Consider the following 24014-nt stretch of genomic DNA (forward strand, 5'->3'; position numbering starts at 1 on the left):
CACTCAGCTGAAAGGTGTACACACACACAAATGTTCACATACAGTCACTGGACCTGCTGTAGCAAGTCCTACCACAATATTTAGCAGATAGTTACCAACAGCATAATATTCCTGTTACCTGTGCAAACTTGTTCCTCTTGTCTGAGGTCACTCTGCTGGACACGTTGTTTTTATGTCAGTAAAAGGTCTGATGTAGTGGGCATTCTCAGATTCCCTCTGCTATTATTCAGACTCTCATTGAGAGCCTATAGGATAAGAAACAGTGTGACCAGCAGGGCTAGGGAGGTGATAACAGTGTGACCAGCAGGGCTAGGGAGGTGATCGTCCCCCTGTACTCAGCTCTGGTGAGGCCGCACCTCGAGTACTGTGTTCAGTTTTGGGCCCCTCGCTAAAAGAAGGACATCGAGGTGCTTGAGCGGGTGCAGAGAAGGGTGACGAAGCTGGTGAGGGGCCTGGAGAACAAGTCCTACGAGGAGCGGCTGAGGGAGATGGGCTTGTTCAGCCTGGAGAAGAGGAGGCTCAGGGGCGACCTTATTGCTCTTTACAGATACCTTAAAGGAGGCTGTAGTGAGGTGGGGGTTGGCCTGTTCTCCCACGTGCCTGGTGACAGGACGAGGGGGAATGGGCTTAAGTTGAGCCAGGGGAGTTTTAGGTTAGATGTTAGGAAGAACTTCTTCACTGAAAGGGTTGTGAGGCATTGGAACAGGCTGCCCAGGGAAGTGGTGGAGTCACCATCCCTGGAAGTCTTCAAAAGACGTTTAGATGTAGAGCTTAGGGATATGGTTTAGTGGGGACTGTTAGCGTTAGGTCAGAGGTTGGACTCGATGATCTTGAGGTCTCTTCCAACCTAGAAATTCTGTGATTCTGTGATTCTGTGAAAATAACTGTTCCCTTGAGATATTTTTAAGCTCAAAGTCTTTTTGATTTATTTCATAACTTTGTGTCACTTGTCAGTTTTCAATCACCTCTCTTCTTATCCAAAATGTGGGTGATAAACAGGCAGAATTCTCACATTGTGACAGACAGGGAATTTGATTACCCTCCATTGGCCAAGCTTCCAATATAAAATTAAATATTTTTCATTGCTGAAAATGAAAGCACTTAGAAAATATGAATGATGTAAGCAGATCATGAAAATGTGCTGGAGACACTGAACAATTCCTGAAATTCTAGAAGAAACTCCCTAAAACTTGCATATAAAATTATTAATGAAAATATTATGAGCCTGACATGCTTCATGTGCAGAAGCTTCCAGTACAATGGCTTTGAGCTGTGTCATTGTGTGTCCACAGGGAAGGGAAGGGAAGGGAAGGGAAGGGAAGGGAAGGGAAGGGAAGGGAAGGGAAGGGAAGGGAAGGGAAGGGAAGGGAAGGGAAGGGAAGGGAAGGGAAGGGAAGGGAAGGGAAGGGAAGGGAAGGGAAGGGAAGGGAAGGGAAGGGAAGGGAAGGGAAGGGAAGGGAAGGGAAGGGAAGGGAAGGGAAGGGAAGGGAAGGGAAGGGAAACATTGCTTTAAGCCAGTAGGCATGAAGGGTGAATACATCTGTTATAGAAGAGAGACTGTCACAGTGTATTGGGTTGACACATGCATGGGTTGACAAGGAACTGGTAGTAAAGAGGCTGAAAGGGCGGCTTCAGTAATAAGAGATCAGGGGCAGCTTTGTGCTGGACACAACTTGTTCCAGCTGGCTCCAAAATGAATCCACCACTAGCCAAAGTTAAGCCAGTCAGTGATGTTTGGTGGTGCCACTGTAATAACATGTTTAAGAAATGGTGAAAAAAAAATGCTGTATAGCAGCTGGGAGAGAGAGGAATGAGAAAATGTGAGAGAACTAGCCCTGCAGAACCCTGCAGAGATCAGTGCAGCAGGAGGGCAGGAGGTGCTCCAGGCCCGCAGCAAAAGTTCTGCTGTGGCCTGTGGAGAGGCCCATGGTGGAGCAGGCTGTCTCCCTGCAGCCCATGAAGGACCACACTGGAGCAGATCTCCACGTTGGAGCCCATGGAGAATCCCATACCGGAGCGGATGGATGTGTCCTGAAGAAAGCTGCAGCCTATAGAGGTGATCCCACAGTGGAGCAGGAGCTGCAGCCCATGGGGAGACCCATGCTGGAGCAGTCCTTTCCTGAAAGACTGTACCCCATGACCTGAACACATGCTGGAGAAGTTCTTGAAGAACTGCAACCCATGAGAAGGATCCATGTAGGAGCAGTGATGCTCATGAAGGACTGCAACTCATGGGAGGGACCCCATGCTGGAGCAGGAGGAAAGTGTGAGGAGAAAAAAGCAACGGAGAGGAACCCCCAACCTCCATTGCTCTGTGCCACTTAGGATGTGGAGAAAGTAGAAGAGACAGGATCAAAGCAGGGAAATTGAGCCTGGAAAATATGTGGGGCTGGAAGAAGGTGTTTTTACTTTTGCCTTTGCTTCTCAACATCCTACTCTATTTTAATTCACAAAAAAATTAAATTAATTCTCCCCAAGTGGAGTCTATTTTGCCCACAATGGTAAATGGTAAGATATGTCCCTGCTTTTTTCTTGACCTGTGAGTTTTTCCATCTTATTTTCTCCCCTGTCCTGTTGTGGAGGGAAAGTGAGAAAGCAGGTAGGTGGGAGTCTGGCAGCAATTCAGGGTCAGACCTGCCACACGCAGCAAACAAGGAGTTGGTGGAATAAGCAAGCTTTGATCACTTCCTCCTCTTAAAGAAACATTGCTGTACTTTGGTTTTCTTCATTTCACTGCTCAGACCTGTACATTTACAAAGTCAGGGAATATAGTGCATCCAGCAAATGCTGAGGTTTCCCAAAGAAAAAAATGCTTTCGGTTACTGTGAACTCCTCAAAGCCAGGTGTCTAAACTGTGACCTCTATCAAGAACACTTGGATTGATGTTTAAGGACAATTTACAGTGACAGAGAAAATAAGGTAGCTGCATATCCATAGAATCCGTAGTGGTTATATGCCACTAGGAGGGAAGTGAAATCCTTCCAGTTAAACCAGCTGGGTGCAGTTTTGAAGTGTGATCTCAAACAGAAATGCTGGCAAAGGCAAATTTTGCAAGTAGAACTGTAGGAATAACTCTCATTCATGGTGAATGTAATCTCAAGGAAAACAAAACTGAAGAAAAAAATTGCCAAATAGAAGTGTATATAAAAATCAAGCCATATATATATATATTTATTCTATAAATGTTATAATTTTTGTCACTGAAGTAAGAAACATCCTAAACTGCTGACACTGATGCACTCTTAGGAATCTTTCCAGGAAGCCGTGTCTTCTCCTTTCAAAACATAACCAAAGCTGGGATCCTTGGCTGTTGCCTGTTTACCACTTAATTCCCAGTCATCTTTGTCTCCTGCCTACCCTGACTGCTGCAGTACTTAGTGATCTAGCATGAGAAGAGTCATACTTCTTTACCTGATTGCTGTTGGCAAAAGCTTTTCAACAATATTTTATCCCAGATTTTGGACACACTTAAATGTTTCCCAATGCAGAAGTATATGAGAAAAAAAAAAAAAAAAAAAAAAAAAAAAAAAAAGGAAAGGGGGAGCTGGAGTTCTACAACATTCACAACACTTTTTTTTTTTTTTTTTAATTATTTTTATCAGTTTGCAGCAAAAGTGAGTCCTTGTTACTTCACAACTACTCTTTAGGTGCACCCAACTCTTCCTATGCAAAGCTGTTTCTAATCAAACAGCCTACTTTACTGCATAGAGTTATTACATCCAATATGCAAAAGATACTTCATTAACAAAGCTTAGCCTGTTGCTGGTCATTTTTGCAATATTACATTTTCAGCTTTCTATTGCATATACAAAGAATTATATCTTTTTATTTATTTACTTATTTTACAAGTAAATTTTAATAGGGGAAATGCTATCATATTATTTTTCAGGTTAAAACAAAACAAAACAAAACAAAACAAACAAACAAACAAAAAAAACCAGACAGAGTTCTGATAGTTTGCCCAATATTATTGACTGTGATGAAAGTGAAATGAATCTTTGTGATTCCTCATCCACATTTTATTTTCCAAGAGTGAAATTAAATACTTAACCAGAAAGGAACCATGTTAACAGCTGGCTCCTACCCCAATCTTAGTGAGAGATTTGCCATTCATTTTAATGGAGAAATTGCTGTCCTTTTCACAAAGAAGGCCAATGGTATTCAGGATTGCATTAGGAAATGTATTGCCAGAAGGCTGAGGGGGATGATCCTTCCCCTCTCTTCAGCACTGGAGAGGCAACTCCTGGAGTGCTGTGTCCAGTCTGGGGCTCCCCAGTAAAAGAGAGACATGGAGCTACTGGAGAGAGTCCTTCAAAGGGCCACGAAGATGATGGAGCACCTCTTCTATGAGAGGCTGAGAAAGCTAGCACTGTTCAGCTGGGATCTTACCAATGAATATAAATGCCTGAAAGGAGGGTGTAAAGTTGATGAAGTCAGGCTCTTTTCAGTGGTGCCCAGTGACAGGACAAGAGGTAGTAGGACACAAGAAGTTCTGTCTGAACACTAGGAAGCATTTCTTTTCTGTGCAGGTGACTGAGCATTGGCATTGGTTGCCCAGAGATGTTGTGGAGTGTCCTCACTGGAGATCTTCATCTAGATATGGTTGAGCAGAGGGGCTGGACCAGATGACCTCCAGAGGTCTCTTCCAACCCCATCAATTCTGTGAATCTGTCAGCTGCTCAGAGGTTGAGCAATCTTGATCTGTTGGATAAACACTGTTTCTGAATGCGTATTGTGTTTGGCTGGGTTAGAGTTAGCTTTCTCCACAGCAGCCCATGTGGCGCTGTGCTCTACACTTGTAGCTGGAACAACCCTGATATTGTACCCATGTTTTGTCTGTTGCCAAGCATTGCTGGCACAGCACCAAGACTCCCTCCAAAATCCCCAGAAAACAGTAGGCTGGGTGTGGGAAAGAGAAGGTGAGGGGACATACCCAGGGTTGTTGACCTAAACCAAACAAAGGGGTTTTCCATACCATATAATGTCACACACAACAGCAAAAGTGGGAAAGGGGAAAGAGAAAGGAGGACTCCTGTTAGGAAAACATATGTCCTCCCAAACAATCACTGCATGCATTGAGGCCCTGCTTCTCAAGACATGGCTGAATATTTCTTAGTGATAGGAAATAAAGAATGATCTTTTTCTCTCCCTTTGCTTCCATGTGGCCTTTGCTTGTTTCTCTCTTTCTTTTCCCTTTAATTAATTTATCCTTATCTCAATCCATGAGCCTTTTTCTTTCCCATCATACTTTCTTCTTCCTGTGCCTCACCATAAAAAAGTGCTATGTGATTAGTAAAAAGATGTGTGTATCTGCTAAGTAAGGTGTGGTAAGACTATTTGTTAATGGAAGAAGTAGAGTATCTGTAGCTTTCACTCCAGTAATGTGTTTCATCTCAACTTTCAGGACATTTTTCAAGATAGATAAACAGATTTCTGCATGACAGCATCTTCAAATTTACCAGTGCTGTAACATGAATAATCTTTAGGCCCCTGAAAATGCAAATCTTTAAAGATTTGAAAATCATATGGAAAAATAATCATAAGCTAGTCAAATATTTTACTTATTTTTGTTCTCTTATTTCAAATACAATAACAGCTCTTACCTTCTCAGTCAGACTTCTAGCTCTGCTTCATTAGAGAAAAACTCTTGCCTATTGCCATTATGTGATCTGTTCTTACTGCCTGCTAATCAGGTTCTGACATAAATTGTGCATAAGTAATCATAATTGTAGCCATAACTATCACTTATCCTTAACCAGGGGAGTTCAGAAACACCTTCTCTAGCATTCACAAGTCATAATTTTGTTTTTCTCTACGGGTGTTGAAGTCACTCACCACAGTTTCATAATTTTGAGCAAATGGAATTTTTGTTTTGTTCTCATGCACGTGTGTATGAAAAATATAAATCAGCTTTTGCAGATGATCAAAATGACCATTTTTGTAAACTTATGAAAATTGGAAATATTGGGGTAAACTGTTAAAGATATATGGGGAAAATTATCCATGTGTTAGAGGTCATTGTACCCTTAGGAAAAGAGCATGTATTTTTCATTGGCTACAAATGACAACCGGTTCCCAACCCCGTGAATTCTTAACTGTGTTAACCTGCATTTTTAAGATGCTCTCAGATCACCAGGGGCAAGAAAGAGTTGCATTACAGTGAATTCATAGTGCCAACTAATTAGAAATCAATGCCTGACTGAATAAAAGTTCCCTCTGTCAAATTCAGATTCAGTCAGTTTTGTTGGCTGAGTGAATTTTGAAGAGCATGAAAGTGAAGGAAGTGAAGTAAACAGCTTCCCCAGGGGCCTTCCTGGCCATTCTGGTAGGTATGGCCAGGTTTAGGTACCTAAACTTGTCTGACTATTGCTTGCTGTGCTGTCAGTTCTCCACGGGATTGCTCTGAGTACACTGGTCAAACACAATTTTTTTCTGTTTCTCTGGAAAACATCCTTCAGCAGAACAAGAGGGTTCTTTGAAGAATGTGGGATTTATCACTGAAGTCTGTTATCTTTCTTGAAATAGTGGAAAACAACACGTCTTAAGCTCAGCTTTGTTTTTTTGTTTTGTTTTGTTTTGTTTTGTTTTTGTTTTTATTTTTTCATAACACTTTATTCTATTATTAAAACAAACAAACAAACAAAAACAAACAAACAAACAAACAAACAAACAAAAAAAAAAAACAGAGAGAAAGAGAGAGAGGGAGAAAGAGAGAGAAAAGAGTCAGTTATTTTCAGCACAGACCTCATTTAGATATGGACAGTTAAACTCCAAAGGTGTCCTCTCAAAATGCTAAAATACTTTCAAATCTTGAAGCTTTTTCTGACTCTTTATTATTTCCATGCACTGCAATATGGTAACAAGGGAACATACTGGGGAGAGGATGGCTTTGGGAAGCTGCAAAATAGTGTTTTAAAGGTATGTCCAAAACTTAAAGGGATGAGTCTGATTCACAAACTAACTGCTCAAAATGAACATGAAGATAAAGTGTGGTTAACTTCTTAGTTTTATGGCTGGAGAGATGCTGGACATATTGTTGAACTTAATATTTTTCATTATAATGTGATCAGTATTTCTATGTCTCCATAGATGTTAAAAGATACCGAAATTCTAGTATTGCAACCTCAAATACATTTTGAATAGGAAAGGTAAAAGCTGAGCTTTCTGTTAATTTCCAGCTGCTCTTCCCTATTCTGCTGCCAATATAATCCCAAAGCTCATGAAACCCTCCTTATGAGTCATTAATTTATACAGATACTTTTTATTTGCCCAGTCCCACCAAATGAGCAGCACTTTGGCTCGTGTAGCTGTTAGCATTTGTATTGAGTTCCTCATAGACTGAGGCCAAGAGAGAGTTATAGGAACTATATAACCAGAGATGACATGTTGGAAATAATGTACAGGAATGGCTCAAGAATCTGTCTGTCTGTTAGAAGAGGAATCACTCAGTGTATGCTCTGAATGTACTGGACTGCTATACAAAACTTGTTTTGTTTCACATCCTAAATTTTTACTTGCCCTCTGTGTTCAATTTATTTCTGATCAATAATTCATTCAATAAATTAGTTATGAATCTTTACTAGTATAAGAATATTGGCTAAGCTACAAGGCAAGCAACTGGTGTGGAGTATGAGTTGAAATGAGGAAGAAAAATACTATTAAAGTCAAAAAGCTAAATGTGCTCATACATACCTGATAAGAAACCCATGAAGGTAAACTAATGAACAGATAAGTGTCAGTCCTTATGGGATATTAGAAATGTCAGGTTTTCTATGTAATTTTGCATATATAACCTCAACTCAAAATAGACACATCTGGAATATCACTGGGACTCTTGAGAATGAATCTAACATCCTTCCAACATGTGGCTTAGCAATACATATAATTTTCACTGTTCTTAGAAAGTGTTTTTGTTTGTTTGTTTGTTTGTTCTTAACCAGCTATACAGATGTACAAGAACTATGGAAGGGTCATCGTTTGCATTTCCAAACACATCACATCTGTTTATGTCTCCTTCCTATGTCTCTCTTTGGAATAACTCAGGATGAGAGTGAAGGAAATTGGACATGGCTGTTACAGTAGCTGCTTGGTTAGCTACTTTGCAAATGGTTGCAAACACAGGCACTCATCATTGCTAAGGAAACATAAGAGATACTCTCCTTGCTAAGTTCTTGGAAAATCACTCTCAGGCACTAAATGCTGGTGACCTTCACAATATGAAACAGAATGAAAAAATAGCAATACTCTTTTCTCCACAGCCTTTTCACCCATGTGGATCTCAGCCCTCAAGTGTACAACTGCACGTAAGAGCCCTGCACCAGAGGTCTGCAGGCAACGTCAGTAGTTTCCTTAGCAACAGGAGCCATGTGCAAGCTTTCAGAACTGCTCTTCCTACACCAGGTTACCCTAGCAGCAAGAAGAGCGTTTAGAAAGAAAGAGAAAAAAAAAAAAAAAAAAAAAAAACAACAACAAAAAAAACAGAGACAGACAGACCCAACAAATGGGTGAAATTCACCAGTTCACCTGTGTGGTCCATGCTGTAAAAATAAAAACAAAATATTAATTAAAAATATGTTGTGCTTATTGAAATAAACTTTTTTGCACATCTGTATGGGGCCAGGCTTTCTTCTGCTGAGGCTTGCAGAAAAGACATGGATGCAGCCATATGCGCCTGGCCCAGAAGAGCTTCACGGTGTCATGGCTGCCTGTATGACAGAGCCCCAGCCCAAGAGATGCTCTTACCTGCACCAGCAGCTGGTTGGATGGACAAGGTTAGCCTGGCAAGAAGTTTGTACGCAGACTAAGGAGTTGTCACCCAGAGCTCACTGCTGCCGGAGAGGTCAGGAGAACAACTTCTTAATTTGATAACATCACTAAATTTAACTAAGTTTCTGTAGAAGGAGAAGGCTTGTCACAAGCCATCCTCTGCTCACAACTGTTTAGAAAGAAATGTTCAGGAAGAAATGTAGGAAGAAAAAAGTGCATGCACTGGCAGTTGTTGTTCACAAGCAGCGCAGTTTGCAGTGTGTGATTCACTGTGTAAATAACCAGGAAAATCCACCTCTGTGGCAAGGCAGATTAACCACTGGATTGTTCTATACTACCCAGAATTGGGAACGGTAGTATCAAGTCAGCTAGCCTAAAACTTTTACATATTTCTACACCAGACTGCATCTGCACTGTAAACTTCTTCAGAGTTATTTTTCATGTTATGATTTCAAGCACATTAAATTTCAATTTATTTAAAATATAAAATAAACACATTCCATCATGTAGCTACCAGATAATGAGGCTTTTCATTTTATTTCTCAAGTAAAACACAAAATAGAAAATTTATTCTTTGTATTATGACATAGGGTGACAGTACTGTCTGAAACCTCAAGTGATGAGGCACCCTGTAACAAAGAATAATGGAAGAAAGCTTGATGACTAAGGACACAAAGGATTTTTCTGGCAGCAGTTTCTTGCGTCTATACAGAAGTTCACTGCCTTTAGGGGAAGATATAGAGGCATCTGTTTTTACAGATAAAGGAAAATGGATAATATATATTACTATTATATATATTACTTATGTGTATATAAAAATTCAATGTTCAAATAATCTCTTATTTATCTGATTCTAAACAGAATATTAAAGTGAGCTTAGAAATTTTTGTAAACACATATATTCCAAAAATCATGAGATCATTCTAACTAAGCTATTTAGAAGTTACAACACATTTGTTAGGAGACCTTACTGTTGTTTTTTGATTAACTCAATCTTGTTCTCACTGAATCCAGTGGACATGAAGATCATTAGTTCCCTCAGACTCACACCAAAGATTTTGATAGCTATTCTAAATTTTCCATTTGCCCCTCAATAGTGAATTTCCACTCTAGGACGTTGCTACCCTCTTCCTTGTCACTTGTGCTCAAGTGATTCCTCATGCTCAGACCTCCATGAATATTTCAGATGCTTGAAAAGACACCTGAGGCTAGCAGCTGCAGAAGTAATATTGCTAATCAGAGATGACAGAGCTTAGCTACTATCACTGAGATCCTAGTTCTGTCAATCACTACATCTGCCTGAACAATTTGGGATCCACACTCCTAAAAAAGGCGTGGTCTTTATTAGATCTGTTCAGCAATTTACTTTTCAAAGTAATTTTGTGTAAGTGCATGTATTGTCTGCTGAAATACACTTTTTTGTCTCTGATTTTGTTGGCCTAAATTGTTGCACAATACTATTACTACTAATGATTTCCATAAGCCCTGCAAATGTTGTTGCATTTCAGGTCCTGTCAGAGTTCTGGAGCTATCAGACAGCTAGGCTGGGAAGCCTATTTACAGCAAAGCTTTGACAATGCTTTCAGAGACTCTTGTGGAAATTAAAAATAAAATAAAATAAAATAAAATAAAATAAAATAAAATAAAATAAAATAAAATAAAAATAAAATAAAATAAAATAAAATAAAATAAAATAAAATAAAATAAAATAAAATAAAATAAAATAAAATAAAATAAAATAAAATAAAATCTTATGATACTATCTCCTGTTTAGGTGTCTCTAGTTTAAATTGGTTTTATGTTTTGTCCTTTTGAAAAACTAATAGGAAGGCAGTGTTGGCAGCATATAAAGCAATTTGTCTTCAGGGTTCCATGATCACAGAAACATAGTTTATATGCACCCTGGTGTAAAGATTATTTTCATAACCAATAGAACTTGTGAGTGGGACTTCGAACATATTGTCACTCAGGAAGAATTATCAAAAAATCAAAGTTAGTGACAGAATTTATATTTCACATAACATAGGTAAAAAAGAATTAAAGCACAATAATTCTGCAGTAGAATTATGATGTCTGAAAACATCCTTTCAGTCAAGAACATCTTCAATTACCTTGTAGAGTCAGGTGTTTTCTTCTTTCAGACTCTTTTAACTTGTTTGAACTACTGTAAAAGCTGTACAGCTTCAGACTAATGTTTGAAGAGAGAGGTGATTACACCTAAACACACACAGTGCTATGTTAACGTCCCTAAGTATGAAAATGACATTCTGGATAGATAAAGAACAAAACAATTATAGGTAGCAAAATGCTAAGGTAGCAATTCAGATGTATGCAACAAATAGACAAGTTTTATTAATATTTTGAGTATAATAAGCTTACTGAAGTATTGCATGTTGTTTTTGTTTGGTTGGTTTAATTGTCAAAGTTTGGGGTGAAATCAAGAGTAACACCACAAGGAACAATTCAGAGACCTAACAAGTTGAGTTGTTCTCCTTAGGAAGCCAAGTGTTTCACTGCTAATCCTGGTAATTCATCTTTTCATCTCTACAGGACAATAAATTCATGACTGTAGTGTTTCCTTATCTACTGGCTGGCTTTGTTGACGAATCTTACTTTCCTAGTGGCTGGATAAACTTAAAAGGTTTTTCCACCCCCCATTTATTTATTTATTTATTTATTTTGGTGGGAATTTCTATTCCCAGCATCACTGTGTGACAAGCTGGCTAGCTGTTTTACTATATGGTATTATTCCAGACAGCAACAGTAAAATAAACAGGGTTTTACAGAATTAAGGTAATAATATATGGCTCTAAAACTAGTTTAGGCATGTCTGCACCATATAAATATCACCTAACACCAGGCCTTCATTTTTTACTTCTCTTAGAATCATTTGTTAGTTCCATTCCAGTACTAACCAAAAACACTGGGATAGACTTTACAATCCTATCTGATTACCTTAACAATCAACTACTGCCACCTCCAAATGTATATTACAAGAAGTGGTCACTTAGTAGAAATATCTATGTGTTTATAGCAGTGCACTTACAGAACAGAAACTGATCCATAAGTTATGCAAGACATGTGTCATATGTTATGCAAGGCTCGCGAGACTAGAGCTTGGTTTGAAAGGAAATCACCAGGTCAATGACCTGGGTGATGGAACAGAGTACACCCTCAGCAAGTCTGTGGATTACACAACACTGGGAGGAGTGTCTGATACTGTACTGGGTCTGGCTGGAATGTTAACTTTCCCGGCAGCAGCCCATACAGTGCCGTACTCTGTACTTGTAGCTGGAACAGCAGTGTTATCACACCAGTGTTGTGTCTACTGCTGAGCAGCAGTGGCACAGCATTGGGCCTTTCTCTAACCCTCCTAGGGGGTGGGCAAAAAGTGAGGAGAGAAACATCACTAGGGCAGCTGACCTAAACCAATCAAAGGGATATTCCATACCATGTGGTGTCACACTCAACAATAAAAGGTGGAAACAGGAAGAAGAGGGGAGGGGTGGGCTCTCGTTGAGAAGACGTCGGTCCTCCTCTCGAACACCGGCTGCGTGCGTTGAGGCCTTGCTTCAAGGACGTGGTCAATCATAGCTCATTTGTGGGAAGTAGAGAGTAATTTCTTTCCTCTGCACTTCCATATAGCTTTCATTTATTTTGTTTGTTTGTTTTCCTCCCTTTTTTCCCCTTTCTCTTTTATTTCCCCTTAGTTAAATTGTTTAGTTCATGGTAGTCTTTATTTAATTATTATAATTATTTCCCTTTAATTAAATTATCCTTATCTCAACCCGTGAGTTGTTCTTTGCTTTACTTCTCCCCCTCCTCATTTAAAGGAGGGGGAGTGAGAGAGCGGTTGTGGGGTTTAGCTGCCCAGCACGGTAAAACCACCACAGATACCCCTGAGGGCTGTGCTGCCATTGAGAGAGACCTGGACAGGCTGGGGAGTTGTGCAGTGAGGAACCTCACAAAGTTCAACAAAGGCAAGTGGAGAGTCCTTTGCCTAAGGAGAAATAACCCCAAGCACCAGTATATGCTGGGGACTGCTGCTGGAATGCAGCTCTGCAGAGAAGGACCTGGGAGTCCTGGTGGACAGCAGGCTGACCATGAGCCAGCAATGTGCCCTTGTGGCCAAGAAGGCCAATGGCATCCTGGACTGCATTAGGAAGAATGTTTCCATCAGGTCAAGGAAGGTGATCCTTCCCTTCTCCTCAGTCCTGGTGAGGCCACACCTGGAGTATTGTGTTCAGTTCTGGGCTCCCCAGTACAAGAGGGATGTAGATAGGCAATGATATAATAGAACTCGTGGATAGAGTCCAGTGGAGGGCTGCTAAGATGATAAGGGAACATCTGTCATATGAGGAGAAGCTGAGAGAGCTGGGCCTGTTTCTCTTGGAGAAGAGAAAACTGAGAGGGGATCTTATCAATGTGTATAAATATCTGAAGGAAGGGTATCAAAAGGACTGGGCCAGACTGTTTGAAGTTGTGCCCAGAGAAAGGACAAGAGGCAAGAGGTGTAAACTGAAACGAATTTCCAGCTGAAAACGCTTCTTTACCATGCAGATGATAGAGCACTGGAACAGGTTACCCAGAGAAGCTGTGGAGTCTCCTTTTCTGGAGATATTCAAAACCTGCCTGGATACAACCTGTGAAATGTGTTCTAGGTGACCATGCTTGGCAGGGGGATTGTACTAGATGATCTCCAGAAGTCCCTTCCAACCTCAATCAATCTGTGATTCTGTGATTTAAAGATGTTATTCAATTATTTGACATCTATGCCATGCTAAATCTTGAGTCTTTTAAGGCAAACCTGTCTAAGCAACACTTGCCAACAATGTGGGGAAGATCTGTAGTACTATTCATTAAAAAGAGTGTCAGATTCTTACTACTGGTAATTTTCTACTGCATATAAGACTAAAGCATTTGGATTTATATTTCCAAGCTGAATATCTTTGCTCCATCCTGGTATTTTCAGACAGATGTCTTAATCATTCAGGAGATAAATAAGTTAAATACTATCTGGAGAGAAATAAATCAAATAGATCAATACATGTACAATGTACATGAGGGAACTCCATGGATACTTAACTTCAGCTCTGCTACCTCAGATGAATATGTCACAGAATCCTATTTTTTAAAATTTATTTTCTTTATTTATTTTCTTTTATGTTTTTATTTTTTTTTCCTTCCCCCACTAACTGGAAAACCATACAGGATCTTGCCTGTCTAAAGCTGGTATTCACAACCCTCTTTTTTTTTTTTTTTCCTTGTCTGTGTCAATATTGTCTTTAGCTTTAACAGATTTTCTCTTTCCTCTGGTGTTTATTTTCCCAATGTATTTACAGAGAGCAATCATACCCCTTTCAGACTGTATTTTCAGAAGGCTAAAAAAGGTAAGCTTTTTTTGTCTTCTCTGAAATTGTTGGCTCATAACAAAAAACCTGCACAGATGAACACCTTCAAATAATTCATATCTAAATAAATAATTCCTTTTAAAACATTGATTTATTCATGAAAATTAATAAAAAAAATGATTATTAACTTATTAAAGTTGTCTAATCTTATATACATGGGAATGTTTCCAAATCTCAGATCTGGATGTGCATCACAAACATATGTTAGATTGATATTGAGGCTAGACCATGGTATAATCAACCACAGAATGGAAATCACAGAATCACAGAATTTCTAGGTTGGAAGAGACCTCAAGATCATCGAGTCCAACCTCTGACCTAACGCTAACAGTCCCCACTAAACCATATCCCTAAGCTCTACATCTAAACATCTTTTAAAGACTTCCAGGGATGGTGACTCCACCCTATACTTAATGATGTATGTACTTAATGATGATATACTTGACCCTATACTTGTTAATGTCTTGTGAAAGTGAACACTGAATTATCTATGGATACCTTACGAAAGACTGCAAAGTTATAAAGTCAAACGTTGCAGCATACTTAATATTAGGCAGGAGGAAGTTCAGTAAGAACATTCCTATTTGCTGAGCCTCAAACATTCTTTCAAAATCAAGCTCATCAAGCTTTAGCCAAAGATCTCCATTGCAAACAGAGAAGAATGCCAGTTTCTCAGTGAAAACTGAAAATTTAGGAAAAAACATTTTGTTCTGATTTAAATCAAAAGTATATTTCAAAACACAGAAATGCAGCTGTGATCACAGAGCATGCAAACCCAAGACAGAATTGATTACAGACTCTACAAACACTTCTATTTCATTCTTTTAATTTCTAATGTTCATTCTTGGTGGTTTTTGTTTGTTCATTTGTTTGTTATCAAAGTTATGAACATACACATACAGCTGAACTCATCTCACTATTCTGGCAAACAAGATGAAGGATCCCTTGTTATCAATTGTATACAGATAAACCAGTGGAAGACCGGTGATAGGATCCAAGGAAACGACTTGAAGCTGTGACAGGGGCAGTTCAGGCTGGATATCAGGAAAAGGTTTTTCACCAAGAGGGTGTTTGGGCACTGGAACAGGCTCCCCAGGGAAGCGATTACAGCACCAAGCCTGCTGGAGTTCAAGAAGTGTTTCTGCAATACTCTCAGACACATGGCCTGATATTTTGGGTGGTCCTCTGGGGACCCAGGAGCTGAACTCAATGATCTTAGTGTGTCCCTTGCAATTTGGGATATTATATGATTCTATGATTTCTGTTAAAGAATTTCATATTTATATAAGGCAAGCAAAGGATGAAGAAACAAATAGAAGTATTTAGGTAGAGAACTGTACTTCCAACACCTGTTCTAGTTCCTAAAGTTCCTAACACAGACTTCAGTATCTATATGAGTTCAGGAAAGAAAGACTCACATATTTTCCAAATCTCATTATTCATGCTATCAGTAGATTCAAGTAGCACCCACATACTGATCATGACTGAAAAACAAGCAAACAAACAAACAAACAAACAAAAAAACACCAACCAAACAACCAACCAAAAATATTGAAATACTAAGGTCTGGATATGTCCCTAGTGAATTTGTTAACAAACATGCTTCACAAGAATTGCTGTTTTTACAAAAGGATTAAAATAGACTCCTACATTGTCTTCCTTTTTTTTTTTTTTTTTTTTTTTTTTACAGGCCAATCAATGACTTATTCTCATAGCTGGGAAATAAAAAATAAAAATAAATAACAATAACAATAATAACAATAACAATAACAATAACAATAACAATAACAATAATTAATAAAAACAGGAAAGATGTCAAAGGCATGTTTAGTGATGGAGTTGGAATATTTCTCAGTTGGGCTTCTCAGGACCACTTTAAGAATTCAAGGCTGTCAAAGTCTCAGAAACCTTAAACAAATGATTAGGGGAATAAGGGGAATAATAGGCATGATAGAAGCAGAGAGAAGAAACATTTGTTGCCTAAACTAAGCTTAGCTGTAAAAGTCCCAACCATTCTACAATATCATCTTGCTACCTTGCAGTCTGGTAGATTTGTGGGACTTCAGCAGGTCTTTAGAAGAGTCATCATGACGGGGGTGGGAAGACGTAGCAAGCCTCTTAGTAGAAGCATGGTGTGTTGTGGTTGGTTTGCTATTTGTTTTCAAGCAAACATATGACTGACAGGAAAACTATGAACTCATCCCTCTGCTCATTTCTGGTAGCTCTGTTGCTGAGTTTTAGCCTACTCTGGGTTGTCTCCAGAGAGGCTGCTGCTATCAAGGACTTAACTTCAATCCAACCCTGTGCTGAAGTACTTGGCTCAGCTATGAAAGTCAGGCAGAACAGAGAATGTGCCTAAGAGGGTCTGTGGGTTTGACCCTTGAAAAATACTATTATGGGTCTGGCAGCAGAAAAGGACTGTAGAGGGAACAGTCCTCAGTGCTAGCCTTTGCCGTAGCCTGAGCCATGACAACTGATCTAAAAGCAACAGGAACATGATATGCCAACCATGGTCCAGCTTCATCATGGGGATCTTTCTGGGGGACTGAACAATAACCGAGGGATGATTTAACCACACTGAAAAGCCCTGGAGAATCTGTTGTCTGCTTCAAAAGGAATATTTATAGCTCAAGGATATCTGCTTGCCAGGGCTCAGAAAGGTGTGAACACAGAGAGAAGAGGAAAGGTACACCAAGGGTATCTGCTGGCAACTCTGGGGACTTCCCACAACCATGGGGAACAAAGCAGTTTAAAGCTTGCTTATTTATTTATTTATTTATTTATTTATTTATTTATTTATTTATTTAATTATTTATCTTTGTGCTGAGGTATCTAACCTAGAGCCTTGAGAAAAAAAAAAAAAAAAAAAAGCAGAAAAAGTGGATTTTCAATAAGGTCTCAGTCTTTCTAGGCAGTGCAGAAGGATGACAGGAAAGTGACAGGATATCAACAAGAGACTGGCAGGAGAAGTGGAGAGCATTTGTATTTCAAATATTTGTTCTAATTATAGAATGAAATAGGGAATGTGGGAGGCATTCACAGCTTCTGGTAGAAGCAGGTGGGCAGAGCAGGAGGCTTCTTCATTTTACTAAGTCTGTGAAATGAAGGTTTAAAACAGGAGTTGGAGTGGGAAGCACCACTGGGGAGAACAAAAAAAGAAACAATTTATTGTAGGGTTGCTTTATAACACAGTCACTGTTTCTAAAGTATATTGGAGTGGAAAACTTCTCAACAGAGAATTGATGATTTGAGTCAAACTCCCTGTGGTATTGTGAATGTAGAGATTCATTTTAAGAAGTAACAGATCAGTGGAGCTGCTTCAGATTGTTGACACTCCTTATTAACTGTATTAATTCACTAAAAACACAGTCGTTATGTGATGAAATAGACATTACAAAGGGTTTTCTTTTTCTTTTTTTTCTTTTTCTTTTTCTTTTTCTTTTTCTTTTTCTTTTTCTTTTTCTTTTTCTTTTTCTTTTTCTTTTTCTTTTTCTTTTTCTTTTTCTTTTTCTTTTTCTTTTTCTTTTTCTTTTTCTGTTTTTTTTTTTTTTTTTTTTTTTTCCTGTTCCTGTTCCTTCTTCTCCTGAAGTTATTTAACTTCTGTCCTAGAATTTATCTTACAAAGATGGATTGTTTTGGACTTACTGAATGCCAAGTAAAGCCCATGAAGATACTCACTGATAATAGACACCTAAGAAATACCCTCCCGGATACTTTTGCTGCTTTTTGATGGGCTTGTTTTTGTTATCAAGGGATTTTTTTTTTCCTTACAAATTATCTATTAATTGTTTTTAGTAAAAATCCTCATACAAGAGCAGCAGGCTTGAATACAGTAATATAAAACTAAGAGCTACAAGGATTTTTAAGAGCTCTCAGAAGAAAAAAAATGTTTCTATTTATTTAAGAAAACATTTCTTAAAATTAAGAAAAAGTTTATGTTTACTTAAATATGAACCTCATTCTCACAGTGAGTCTTTCATTGAATTGTGCTCTTGGTAACTGAAAACATGTAAATATGATCAAAGAATGACAAGAATGAGGGACACTTCCTAAGGAAGTAATGGCAAAATAGCCAATGTAAATTCTCTTTATATTTGCTGTATTTGTCTCTGGTATTCTTAATAAGGTGTGTTTTGTTTGTTTGTTTGTTTGTTTTAATAAAGATCCGCTCAGGTTTACAGTCTTGAGTCCTGCCACACTTCTTGGCAGTCAGTGTGTGGTATAATCAAAGAAATCCAGACCTTTGGGGAATGGAGTACTGAGAAATGTTTCACTTGGTTTGAAAGAAAGTGACACTGGAAAAGACAGTTATGCTATGGATATAAAGTTTATTAGATTTGATGTATCAGATCTTTGTGTGGATAATTAGCTGTGTTGACTCAAAATGAACACATTTCTATTTAATTTCTCCAGCAGTACAATCAGACTTGCTTGTGCACAAAAAAGGACATTTTTGCATTCCATTTAAAATGTCTGAGAATCTTTCCTTGCTAGTATAATGTTAATACCAAAAAGAAGATTGGTGCCTAAAACTCTACAGGAAAGGTTTTACTATAAGAAAATTGTCCACAGATTTGTGAGTTCCTCCCCAAAAGAATGTTCCTCTTTAGAGAGTAGTCAGTATTTTTTTAACTTATCATATGGATCAAAGTCAATTTCCTTTACTGAGGCTTGACAAGGCAAATTCCTGCGTAGGGAATGTTTCCTTTCCCTAGGAAGGCAGAAGGACACATGAAGAGTGGTTTGACCTGAAACACTCTCTGAATGCTAAGAAGAGGTTCTTTTGCATGGAAAGCCAGATTGTGGACAAAAATATGTGGAACTAGCTCAGGGATACAGTTATATGCTTCTTTGCAAATGGATTGTAAATAATGATAAATAATGGCAAGGGCAAGTTTTAATCTGCAAATGGTGACTATTAAGCTATTTGTTTGTTTCCTATTCAACTTTTTCCTATACAACTTTTCAGTGTACTTATAGAACCAATGTGCAAGGTTCTATGGGCTGGAGACACCAATACTGTGTGTTGTAGAGGTAAGAAAAATGCTGACAAGGATTATTGCTTGATTATAGCTCATCTATTGCTTGAGAATAGCTCATCTATTCTGTTGAATCATCAGGATTGATATAATGTAGTTCACAGATACTGAGCTCACTTGTTAGCACACACACTTCCATGTATCTGTTCATTCTGGTTCTAATTTCCATGCTTTAAAGAAAAGAGAAGTTTAATTCACCTTGAAGGTTTGCATCTAGCTTTTCTTTTTAATGTTTAAGCCGTTCGATTAGGAAAATCTTTGTGTCTTGTACGGATTTTTTTTTATTATTATTTTTTTTTCAGATATACTGAAAGGTTTTTCAGACCTGAATCCTCAGAAACAGTTAGATCTAACTGGCAGAGCCCAGCATGAATCATTTACTTAATGCTTTGGATGGTCTGAATCTCAGCCCTTTCTGTGATACAATTTTCCAGAGCTGCAGCAAAAAGTAATAATCACTCACAAAAAGTAAATTCTGCTGGCAGAGCAGAATGAACAGTAAAACAATCAGGAGGTAAGCATCCATTCTAGTGTTAACATTGACTCCTCTTATAAGAATGAAAAACTTATTTCAATTCTCTCTTATGAATGAGATGCAATGTAGAAAGTATTGACAATGCATTGTGAATAACTGGCAATGTAGAAAGCAATGACATTTCTGAAAGGCCTGTTTTAAGTACATTAGTCTTTTTTATGTTTTAGTTTATTTTTAGGTGACTTTCTGTGAAAGTGCTATCATTATATTTCTTATATTTGCCATTTCATCATGAAGACATTGTTTCAGGAAAATACATTGTTACAGCAAATACAGCAAATACATTGTTCTGTCACTGCACATCTAATGTCCTCATATGAGTCTTATCATGAAGTCTATGTGTATATTCAATAACTATGTATTTATTAAAGTTCAGTTTGTGAACACATGCTAGCATTCTATCAGTCAATATGTAATGGAAGACAAAAGTAAATATTTTGTCAGTATCCACATTTTTTTAGGAAAAAAAAAATGAGATGTTGAGATCTGTGAGATGAAGGATTTGAAATAGGATGGGTATAGATCAAGAATACAGTGAGAAACATAGATTCAGTTCTCTTATTGTTAGACACCATAAAGAGATGTGATACTTAGGAATTTGCTTCCTGTTTGATGTCTGAATAGTGAATATTAATATTAATAATAATAATAATAATAATAATAATAAACCCAAGAAGATGTAGAAAGTAAGCCATAACTTTGCTATAAGGATGTTACAATTAGATTAGATCAGAAGCAAAAACAGATAAAGTGGAAGCAAAAACAGATAAAGTGGAATGCCAGATAACAGGAGAGAGGACCTTTAAACAGTACTTAAATATACCTGTGAAGATACGCAGTATTTAGTAGCATTTCCAGTGTTTGTTTTTTTGAAAAGGTCCTTGAGAATATTGTGACTATTAATGCTTCCTGATTTATGCTGTGAAGATGATTACTTTTTCAGTCATGTGGCTGGTATGGTATCAAGTCTCTTTCAGTCCCTCAGTTGAAGCAATCACCCCTCATTCAATGTCAAGAGGTTAACTATTATCTCTAGTCATCCCCTGCTGACAGCCCCTATTTCCTATGTAGTATATTTTACAAGCTCAACTCATGCTCTTTTGCTTCTTCTTGACCTCTTTAGTATCTATAAATAGTATCTATAAATTCATCTGAAGTTATGAGGCCTGTAAGAGACTAAGAGAAACAGATAGGAAGCAAAATAACTAAAAAACTAACTAACTAACTAACTAAAAAAATAATAAAAAATGGTTTGGGGATGGAAAAGTCTGGTTCCAAAATGATAAAAACACATAAATGCGTATATATTACCATCTTAGTCATTCAGCTGCTCATACTTTGTAAATATGTCAGGCCAATATTAGTTTAATATGTGTGTTAATAATACTGCATTACTCAGAAGTGAAATGTTCAATTCTGCATTTTATTTTTTTTTTTTAATCACAAGCATTAACTTCAATATTGACTTTCAGATACATGACTGAACTTCTAGTTTACTGTGAGAAAACTTAAACTTCCTTTGCCAAAGTGTTTTCACAGCTGTCTGTCTCTGTCATACTGATCATTGTGGTCTTTCCATACTTTCCCTATCCAAGTGCATCAATCTATTGCCCTCTATTGTCTTCTAGTGAAGTCCTGAGCTCTCGTGAACAGAAAGCTCTTCTGGTTTTTATTTATGATGTTTTACTGGGAACAACAAAGTCCTGCTGTAAAGTCTGAGTTCTGAGATCCTGCTTATGCTTCCTAATACTTCCTCGTTGTTAGGACACAATTTAATTAAGATTAATTTTTCATAAGAGTAACAAGAAGTAACGAATGGTTGTTTCTTCTTGTTTTTGTTGTCAGAAAGCCTGAAGTACTTTTTTATGGTCTTTGAGAGACCACAGATCTTTTTTCTTGATTATTCTAGATATGTTCAGAGATCATCACTGTAACATTACAAATGTGTTTATTTTTTTTATTTTTTATTTTTTATTTTAATAAATATCGCATTATTTGCTTGTAAAGTAAGTAGCATTGAATTCTGTTTTGATGACTTCAGGAATAAAACCTGAACGGTTACATCTTTGCATGTGACAGTGGTTGTAGTGAGTAGCCTAGAAAGATTTATTTCCTGACAGCTACTGTGTGTGCACATGGGCATGTGTGTACATATGACGTATTTGTGTGTATGTGTGTGCACTTGAATATGTGCATATTCTCACACACAATTCTCTTACATATGTGTGAGAATTGTCTTTGCCTTCACATAAACAAGGTGTCCTGGTGAGTTATAAGAACCCTGGAAAAAGCAATTCTGATCAGACATTGGTAGATTACCCACCATTTCAAAGGAACTAGAAGAACTTTCAAACACCTTATTTCTCTTTTTGTAATTATCTAATGGAATTAATATATTTACTGTCTTTCCTGAAAGAACAGGTTGATTCAGTCAAATTTCACTTTGTCGTATGCTTCAAGGAGAAAAAAAAAAAAAAAATCAGCAAAATTTTATTTCTTTGCTAAAGGAAGAAAACAGAGGTTGGTTGACTATTTCTCCCTGATTCCCTGCCCAGCTCTGACTCATGTGTTACACCAGCCTGGGCTGTTTGATTAAGGACAACTCTCTCCTTTTTGAAAATAGGCAGTCTCTGCTCTGTGTACATTATTTCTTTTCATTCATTATAAACAAAAATTGAGCTTTGCAGGATGGTGTAAAAGCCCAAAAATCTGGGGACCAGGTTTCAGACAGGGTATGTAAAACCTCCTTCTTTCACTGCAGATTGTGTCATAAAACCTCCTTACCTTGTGTAGACTTGTGCAGACTACTTCAAAGTTATAGTTGATTTGAAACTTCTGCTGAGAGGTTACCTAAGCATAAATAGCATGAAGAAAAATCTCTGAGGGTGCATTTTCAGCATGATATGAGAGGTAATCATTTTGATCCTATTAACACCTAATAGGATTGTTTATAAAACCTTTCCCCTATCTACTATTTGCTTTAAAACTGCCTAAAGGTTTCCCTTTAAATCAGAAGACTTAATCAGAAGACTCCCAGACAAAAAAAAAAAAAAAAAGAAAAAGCAGTATCTTAGCCATGGTTTGTAAAAAGTGTAGCTCATGGACCTAAGAAGTCTGTGAACACAGGGAAATATTTATCCATGTTGCCAAAACTAATGTGGAAATAATAATTCTGTCACTGGAACTCATATGGCCAGCTTCATAAGTGATCAAGAGTACAAAGTGAGTGGGGTGCCACAAGGACTGAACTTAGAGAATGATCTGTTTTAAAGGTTATTAAATACATTGGTTTTGTTTATCCTGTTTATGTACTAAGACCAGCACATAGCCAACAAGCTAGGTTGTCAGAGTTATGTGTGCTTGATGATATTCATTCAAGAGCTTGCTGACACTGTAGTCATACTATTCACTTTCTATTTCTGCTTATTTTTAGTTTGATTGACTGGTTGGTTGTTTTTTGTTTGTCTGTTTTTGCCATTATTTTGTACATGTTGACACAATAGCTCAAGATAAAATTTCAAGCATTTGATGCTTAAACAGATTCAAAACACAATGAAATGGGATTCATCTACCCCATTCTATAGCAAACCACATCATTGTCTTGTATTGCATCTTTTAAAGTAATTCTTTTGGACAAAACATTTAAAGATGCTTTTTAATCTGGCTGGCAGACACTTTGTGAGTTTTAACCCTACTCAACCTGCTTCATACTGAACCTGCAATAAATCCAATTCATAAGACCATTTTATTCTAGGTTCGTCCTGCTTCAATTCATAAAAAGGCATAACATGAGGAACTGAAAAGAGACATAAAAATTAAGTTAAGGCTGGAAAAATACAATTAGAAACTAAAAGATCTAAAACTACTTTTCCTAGCGAACTGAGAAGTTATTTGATTACAGCATATAAACACTTTAAAAGGATAAATTACCTTTATCTCAGCTCTTTAATCCATTAGGGAGAGACATATGAAATCAAAACACAAACAGGTTTTGGTTTTGCAGGTTGCCCATAGCACTAGTGCAGGCTCCCTCCCTGGGCTTTTTCAAGAACCACCTGGAGAAAGCCTTTACAGCCTTGTCTGATCCCAGGGCTGACCCTGCTTTGGGCAGGGTGCTGGATATATTAGGAAGAACTTCTTTACTGAAAAGTTTGTTAGGCATTGGAATGGGCTGCCCAGGGAAGTGGTTGAGTCAACATCCCTGGAGTTGACTTTTTGGGAAGCAGAGCTTTAGTCAACTGCACTACAGAGGTTCAGTAGAAA

The sequence above is a fragment of the Aythya marila genome (genome assembly GCF_965140915.1).
Source record: "Aythya marila genome assembly, chromosome: 1".
Lineage (NCBI taxonomy): Eukaryota > Metazoa > Chordata > Aves > Anseriformes > Anatidae > Aythya > Aythya marila.